General features: G+C 45.5%; 1 pseudogene; it reads left to right on the top strand.

Moving 5' to 3' along the window:
* Window positions 1–1165: 1165 nt before the first annotated feature.
* LOC114610420 lies at window positions 1166–1740 on the top strand (annotated as a pseudogene).
* Window positions 1741–8358: the final 6618 nt, after the last annotated feature.

Raw genomic sequence — 8358 nt, 5'->3', positions numbered from 1 at the left:
TGAGCATTTCTCAGGGATGACATCAGCAAAACCTAGCTCAAGGGACATGGAGGTAGGAAGCTCGCAAGTTGGAAGTCAACTGGACAGCACAGTGAATTCTAGAGCAGCCTGGGCCACGTAGCAAGACTATTTGAAACTCAAGAGCCAGGCTTAGGGGTCCATGCCTGTGGTCCCAGCACTTAGGTTTTGGTTTCGGACCCTGGGAAAGGGACTGAGGTGCATATTTTACATGTCAAAGAAGACCTGGTCTCCAGGGTCTCCCAACATCCTTCTGCCATACCCTGCCACCAACCTGAATTTTCCAGCCCGGGGGTTGGGCTGCCCTTCCCCCCAGAGAGTCTTCCCTATATAATCCAGACATTTTGCTCACTCGATCTCTCCCCCTGTCCCCTCTCTCTACCTCCTCTTCCCCTCCCCCTCTTCCTCTCTTTTCTTTTTTCCACTTCTCTCTCTGCATGAGCTCACCCCTTTCTTTTCTCTCCCCAACCCCAGACCCCTTTTCCTCAAGATGACTTCCCTGGCCTTGGTCCTTGGGGCCAGTAAACTTGCCCGTCCGAGTGCAGCCTCCCAATAAACCTGCCTTTAATATAATCTAATCTCTCTTAAATGGGCTCATTTCACTGGCAGTGGTGGAGAGATAACCTATCACTCAAGAGGTAGAAACAGAAGCAGCAGAAGCTCAGGTGATCCTTGGCTACGTGGTGAGCTGGAAGCCAGCCGGCGCTGTGAGACCCTGTCTCCAGAGAACACAACAGCTAAAGTGAGCTCTGTGTCACCCCAAGACTTATTCGAGTCTTGATTTAAGCAAACCAACTTTTAAAAGTGTATTTCTAATTGTCAGAGGTAATTGAAAAATGACCAGATATTTGATGATAATAAGGGACTTGTACATTCTACACCATATGGTCCTACCATACAGTTTTTTCATTAAAAAAAAAAATAGGCTGGAGTAGGCACTTCCTTGCTCGAGTGCATTGGCCCAGGCATCGTCTAGTTGATAACACCAGCTCCAAAATTTGGAAATACTGGACATCTAGTTGGTTCCAATTTGTAAACCACAGGATGAGTATTCGGTGGGCATGAGAGATTAAGAACATTCTACCACACTATAATAATCCTTGGTATAGATCACTTCCTTTTCTGTGGATTGAAGCCAGAGAGCACAATGAGTACAAGAAATCCTCAATGAAAGCGGTGTGGTGGAACCGTAAATTCTAGACAAACCCAGAAGCGAACTTGGGAAACAACTTCAACCCCTGAGATTTCCTTGGAAGCAGAACCCATAGAACTTGTGGAAACTGTTGGAGAGGAAATTGTGGACCTCACCTGTGAATCTTTAGACCCTGTGGTTGTGGACCTGACTCACAATGACTCTGTTGTGATTGTTGAAGAAAGGAGAAAGCCAAGGAGAAATGGGAAGAGGTTGTGTCAAGACCATACAGACAGCTGTGTGGTGAGCAGTGATGGAGAGGAACTGTCTAGGGACAAAGATGTGTACGTGGCTACCCATACTCCTTGAAGCACCAAGGATGATGGAGCTACTGTACTCAGGACCTCGGGTACTGTCAGCTGTCCGCTCTGCATGGATGGATTGTGCAGAATGGGCATCTCATTGTTTCTACAGAATGTGGCCACGTCTTCTGTAGCCAGTGCCTCCGTGATTCCCTTAAGAATGCTAACTTTTGCCCAACTTGTCGGAAAAAGATCAATCATAAACGATACCACCCCATTTATATATGAAATGTTCACAGCTGCTCAGGATAGACCAATGGACAGACAGCCGGGCTGGCTTTTCTGCATGGTATCTGCCTCCAGTTTCCTGAGCTCAAAAAGACTTTCAAAAATCAATGTCTGATGTAAAACTGGTCTTTTGTTTTCCAACCCCTTAGATCCTTTTGTTATTTCCAGAGTGATGCTTTGGAGCATGATCCAGGGATCCTCCCAGATCAGCTCAGCATCTCTGCCCCTCTGGGTGGTCTGAGCCCAGAGTAGGAAAAAAGGAGTCAGGCATATTGGAGTTGAGCGTCATGGCCCCAGCCTTTATGGAGCTTACATTGGCCAAGAAGTGTTTCCCTGTTGGGAAAGTTTGTCCCAGCTCTTGTGGGTGAAGAACCTTCCCAAGGCACCTTCCAGTTAGCTGTTATACCTGCCAAACAGTGACCTGGCCAGACAGTCCAAATAGCCCAAGGATATCAGTATATAAACTGCCCATGAAAAGCCTAGCAGGTGGTCTTTTAGTTTTCCTTCCCATGAGAGCAGAGGTGACCCATGATTCTGCCTGAAACTTATCATTGATGTGCAGTGTTTTCTGCAAATCAAGAGACTCTGCAGGGCAATCCTGTTTCCTAAGAATGAGAAAGTGCAATAAAGCCCGTTCTTCACCTGCTCTTCAGCATCTGGAAGATGTAGCACTGCTAGTATCCAGTCCAGTGTTGCCTATGGGAGCAGTGCCCATCCCACCCCATCTCTGTTCACCAACTGTTCTCAGGAACCCTACCCATGCTCCAAAGTTCTTTGCCTGGCACAGAACATTCAAGGCTAATAGGACAAGCAACTGTTTGAGTGTCCCCTCTTTTCTGCTAAGATGTGTCCTGTGTTGTCTAAAATGCCCTCCAAACCCTCAGTTTTTCAGTTCCCTATGCCTAATGTTTGCCCAAGCATAGATATCAGGAGGTGGTAGCAGTAACAGTGGCTTTATCAGCTGTTCACTTACATGCTTTTGCCCAAGTCACTGTTGCCCATGTTTCAGAGCTGTTGCCCTACTCAACCTACTACTGCCCTGGCTTTCCCACACCCCTTGAATAGATGGATATTTCCAAAGCTGCTCTTCTAGCCAGTTGAGCTTTGATCCTCTGGGCTTTTGACTGCTCAATAGGTTTTGGTCGGCAAAGCATGATGCCTCTTCCTCCCAGTGGGACCACATAACAATCTCTGCTCCACTCTATATGTGTGAGAGCCTCTGGTGCTCTCAGAGACAGTGAGGTGGTAAATTGCCCCTGGGAACACCAGGCACAGGATGACTTGTAGAGGATAGGCCTTGAATGCCAGCCTGCCTCCACCTCCAGAGGACTTCCTCAGAGGGCTTCAAGCCAAACCAATAGCCTTGTTGTGTGAAACATCTTTGAGGTGGGAAAGGGACCACTGGAGCTTTGCTAGCAATAACTGACTTTCAGTTTACTGTTCTGAAGGAGAAGGGACTCAAAACAGAATTCACTTTAAAGGGAGCTGAAGGAGTGTCCCTCCTCTATGTGAAAAGAAAATAGTTTTATTCTTCATTCTGACTTTTTAACTGTTTGGCTTCAGTTAGTTTGAATGAGAGTAATAAGGTTTTTTACATGGACTCAGAGGGTAAGAGCATTAACTCTCATCATTGTGATGTGTGGTATGTGCCCTCCCACTGGATGTCACAGCCATTGAGTTCCCCATGGGCCTCATGGACTTGGTCTTGTTAGTTCTAATGATAGCCAGACTTCAAGGAGACAAGGCAACCATGCAGCCAGTTCACTGGTAAATATGGTGATACCCACTAAAAAATTCATTTTCTCCTTAAAGACAGTTTATGAAGTTGATCATAAAAGTTCTATTACTTCATCCTAAATTAAATTGAGAAAAAGATGTGTTTAGTTCTTCTAATCAGAAACTGTATTAATAGGAAAAGGTTGGTACAGAAAATATTTTCTTTCCTTTTTCCTTAATGTATATAGTTTAACTCTTTTCTTTGTTACATTTAAACTATGCTCATGGGTATCAGTCTGTTTGGGACTAGTATTAAAGATGGAAATGAAACAATTTGAACCAAAAAACAAAACAAAAACAAAAAACCCCTGCAGCCCAGGAAGTCAGCTCAGTCAGTGGGTAAAAGCCTTTACCACACACACTGGGCCACCTGAGTTCAATCCCTGGAACCGCTGTGGAAGGAGGTAGAAATAACTCTCCAAATGTGACCTCTGACCTCTGAGAGTGTGCCATGGCATCCACACATGAGCAGACATATCCACAATAATGATAAAACAAATCAGAGATGTGTAGTATATCTCTGAATATATCAAATACACACACACACACACACACACACACACACACACACACTGTGAGAGGAAAGCTGGGCAGAGTTTGCACATGTCTTTAGTCCCAGCTCTCTAGAGGCAGAAACAGGTGGATCTCTGAGTTTAAGGCCAGCCTGGTCTACATGGTGAGTTCCAGGACAGCCCGGGCTAAGTAGAGAGACTCTATCTAGAGAAATCCTGTTTGTAAATAAATAAATAAGATAAACAACCAAAGGAAACAGAGGTAGATGTATTCTAAGCTATTTGTGAATGGACGATACAGTGCCTGAGTTTACTACAAAATAATTTGGACAGGGACATGGGAAAATAAACAGCCGTAAACTGATAACTATTACACTGTGTGCAGTGACAATTATTAAGCCTGAGTGATAGGGCCACAAGATTCCTCATATTATTTTCTCTACTTTGTTGGTATTTGAAATTGCTCATGATAAAGGGATTTTGCAAACCTGAGTCTGAATCCATGCCTACACTAAGCAACACTGGAGTGGTGCTAATAAGCTCTACTGTCTCTCTGGCTTAGCTCTGCTCCCAGCTACCAGCTGTGTGACCTTAAGTCACTGACCCTGTCTCTACTTCAGTGACCTCATTTCTAAAGGGAGATGATAATGATCACAATAACCTCATCTGGTAAGATCAATAGGGTTGATAAGTGTAAAGCACTTGGAACGGCCCTGGGACCTAGTTAAGTTCCCAGTGGAGGTCGTCTGCTATTGGTCCATTCCAGGTTGGAATGCTGACGTCTTTACTAGGCTACGGAAAGTCGGCGAAAGAAAAGAGACCTCATATTAGGGTGATGGACTCAGGGTGATCTTTTCATTCTCCAGTTTCAACCCCTATGTAATGTGATATAACTTTTAAATATTTTATCGAATGTGTTTTTTTAAATATCACAAACTCTCCCGGCCCTGTGCTGGCTGCTCGGTTGGATGAACAGCCTGTACACGTTCTCCAGCCTTGGAGTGATTCCCTCTGGGGCTGGGAGGCCCTGCTTGTGATAGACACATATACAACCTGGTGGATGATGCCCAAGATGGCCACCTGCATGCAGGATGGTAGACAAGGAACACATTCTTTGAAAGGAAGCTACAGTAGATGCTGGGAAGAGGGCCACTGGGAAGTGGCGATCCATATGTTCTGTCTTGTCAACAGGAGCACTGGGACCACAAATACCACCCCTTCCTCTGCCTCCTCCACCTTCCTCTCTACTTTCTGCAGAAAGGCAAGGAAGAAAAGCTGTGTGAGGTTGTGTTTATGCTTTTGTTTGGGTTGGGGACGGCACCCCAGGCCTGGAGTGAACTTCCTGGGAACCACTTTGGGGAAGAAGCTGGAGATAAAAAAAAAAATTCAGCAGCATCCTGCCTCTTACTTTGTGTCCTGTCTAACAGTGGGCTCTCATGGGCTGCAGAGGGGGAAACTAACCTGCCCAAGCCTCTGGCCTCCAGCCAGTGCCAGGTACCAGAACCCCTCTGTAGAGAGAATATCTTGTATATTGTATGGCTGCATCGCCGGTCAATTAAGAAGCCTATGGCTTATGGCTTAGGCAGAAAATAAAGGTGGGACATCTGGGAGGAGAAGGGATTCTGGGAGAGAGCCAGGCAGGAGATTCACAGGAAGATGTAACAAGATGGACACTTGATACCTGAGCACAGGTAACCAGCCATGTGGCAGAATATAGGTTAAAGTAAGTGGGTTATTTTAAGTTATGATTCTAGTCAGAGAAGAGCCAAGCCGTATAGCCGAGGTATTTGTAAGTATATTTTCAGTCCGGGCCTTATTTCTGGGAGCATAGGAAAAGGAGGTAACACCAAACAGAACTTCAACACCCCCCTCTCTCTCTCTGAGTTTCAAAGGCAGAAAGATATTGCTTAGTCTGCGTGTTCCTTGATGTGGTGACTGACACTGGATAGATTGCAGAGACAGAGGATATAAAACCCAATAGCTTCACCATAAGACCCACCCTGCTACCTTCCCAACGGAATTCCTGATCCTAAGAGGCCTTACCTAGCTAGAACATCTGGGTGGCCCCCACCCCTAGACCACTCCTCCCCCTGCCTGAGGCTAGCTAGCCTTTTTTGTAAGAACAATTCCAAGAAGCATTGTTGGCTACTTGCTATATTTTCAGCACTGGACAAAGGGCTTTACTCTACAGACTGGTGGCTCTGCTTCTCAGGTCAGGCTGCTTCCCCGAGTTTTTTAACTGGTATATTTAGGTTTTCTGCATGAAGAAGAGCTGAGAACTGAAGTGTGTTCTGCACACACACCAGCTGCACCTGGGGCTTTCATTCCCAGAACACACCTGCACACTCTTAATTTTGTCTGTCTCCAATCCCGCTCCTTCCTCTCTTACATCTAACTGGTCATCCCCAGAGCCCGCACTCAGCAGTTATCCTCACTGGGAGGCCTTCCCCAGGTGATGTTCCCAGACAACGCCCACTACTTCATACTCTGGGTTCCTCAGACACGTACAGACACCCAGGACAGGAGAGTGAAGCGTATCCCCTAGGAGATGTACACTGAGGTGGGATGGGATAGAAAGATAAGGAAAATCTTAAGGACACAGGAGGAAAAGTGTCCCCTCAACCCAGACTGCACTCCTCACAACTGCAGGAATCCCAGCAGTTAACACGCCCCAGGGCCATTTTCCTTCCCAGGTGCAGCCCTGCAATTTTCTTTCTTTTTTTTTTTTTTTTTTTTTTTTTGGTTTTTCGAGACAGGGTTTCTCTGTGTAGCCTTGGCTGTTCTGGAACTCACTCTGTAGACCAGGCTGGCCTTGAACTCAGAAATCCACCTGCCTCTGCCTCCCAAGTGCTGGGATTAAAGGCGTGTGCCACCACTACCCGGTATGCAATTTCCTGTGAATCTCACCTGAATCCCCACTTTATCAGATTATAATTTCAGCTAAGGCTGTCTGGAGTAACCACATTTGTCTCATTCTTTGAGAGAGAGAGAGAGAAAGAGAGAGAGAGAGAGACAGAGAGAGACAGAGAAAGAGAGAGAGAGAGGGAGAGAGAGAGAGAGAGAGAGATTTATAGGAACTTTTCTGAGATGTAACTTGAGACCCACCAAAAGGTTTATGTAGCTGTGTGCATGTGTGTGTGTGTGTGTGGTACAGGTTTTGCATATGAGAGAAACATTTGATATTTGCTTTTCTGAATCTTCCTTTTATGCTCAACATGACGCTCTCTCATTAACATCCATTTCCCTAAAATGGTGGCATAATTTTACTCTTCTTCATGGCAAAACCAAGCAAACAAAACCCCTCCATTGTGTACCTCTTATCATGTTTTCTTTATCCACACCAGTAGGCTTCAAAGCTGCCAATATCGTATTGTGTAGCTAAGTTAAAGGAGGGGCTTATCTTCCCACGTGGTGAATCAAGGAGGTGCAGGCTAGGGGGATCTCTGAGACCTTCACGGGCAGCAGAGAGACAGCTACAGCAGGCAAGAAGGCAGCTCAGCACAACGGCAGCTACTGAGTAGCCAATACTGTTTCAAACTATGGGAGTCTGATTCCAAACGGTTTATTTTAGGAATCCTTAAACACAGCACAATTTGGTGAAAACTATTCTGGTTAACTCAATCCCATGCGCACAACGAAGCTTACATAAGTGATCTCCTCAGGAACAAAATAAGCTAAACACAGATCTGATGCATCTACATTAAAAGGTGGTTTATTGTAAAGTTCATAAAGATAGGTTCTATAGATTGATTGAAAAAAATTATGATAAGGATCTTGGGGAAGATCCAGTGCTGGAAAAGTGTATAGCCAGGGCTGGAGAGATGGCTCAGTGGTTAAGAGCACTGACTGCTCTTCCTAGAGATCCTGAATTCAATTCCCAGCAATCGCATGGTGACTCACAACCATCTGAATTGGGATCCGATGCCCTCCTCTGGTGCGTCAGCGACAATGTCATATACAATGGTGTGTCATATACATTAAATAAACAAATAAACAAACAAACAAATAAATAAATCTATCTTTTTTTTAAAATGCACAGTCAGAGTCACCAGATTACAGGCTAGAAAGCACGTCCCCTCCAGCCTTCTGGATACAGAACAGGTTTTGCATTCCTTCCCTTGAAGGAACAACCCAATGTGCTTAACTTCCTGGCCCCCAGTACGTGTCTGTGAGCACAGAGACCTCTGTGCCCTACAAGAAGAAAGGCTGGAGCTGACTTGAGTAACCCAATGATGCCAGGCCAAGACCTCACTAAGGTTGTCCCTTTCTTCTGTACTGCTCCATAGTGACAGGATAGCTAGATTGTCCCTCCCTGTTCAAAGCACAGAAC

This window comes from Grammomys surdaster, unplaced genomic scaffold, assembly GCF_004785775.1.
Source record: "Grammomys surdaster isolate TR1022 unplaced genomic scaffold, NIH_TR_1.0 126048, whole genome shotgun sequence".
Taxonomy (NCBI): Eukaryota; Metazoa; Chordata; class Mammalia; order Rodentia; family Muridae; genus Grammomys; species Grammomys surdaster.
The sequence above is the reverse complement of the archived record's forward strand: the minus strand, read 5'-3'. Positions and strand labels throughout refer to the sequence as shown.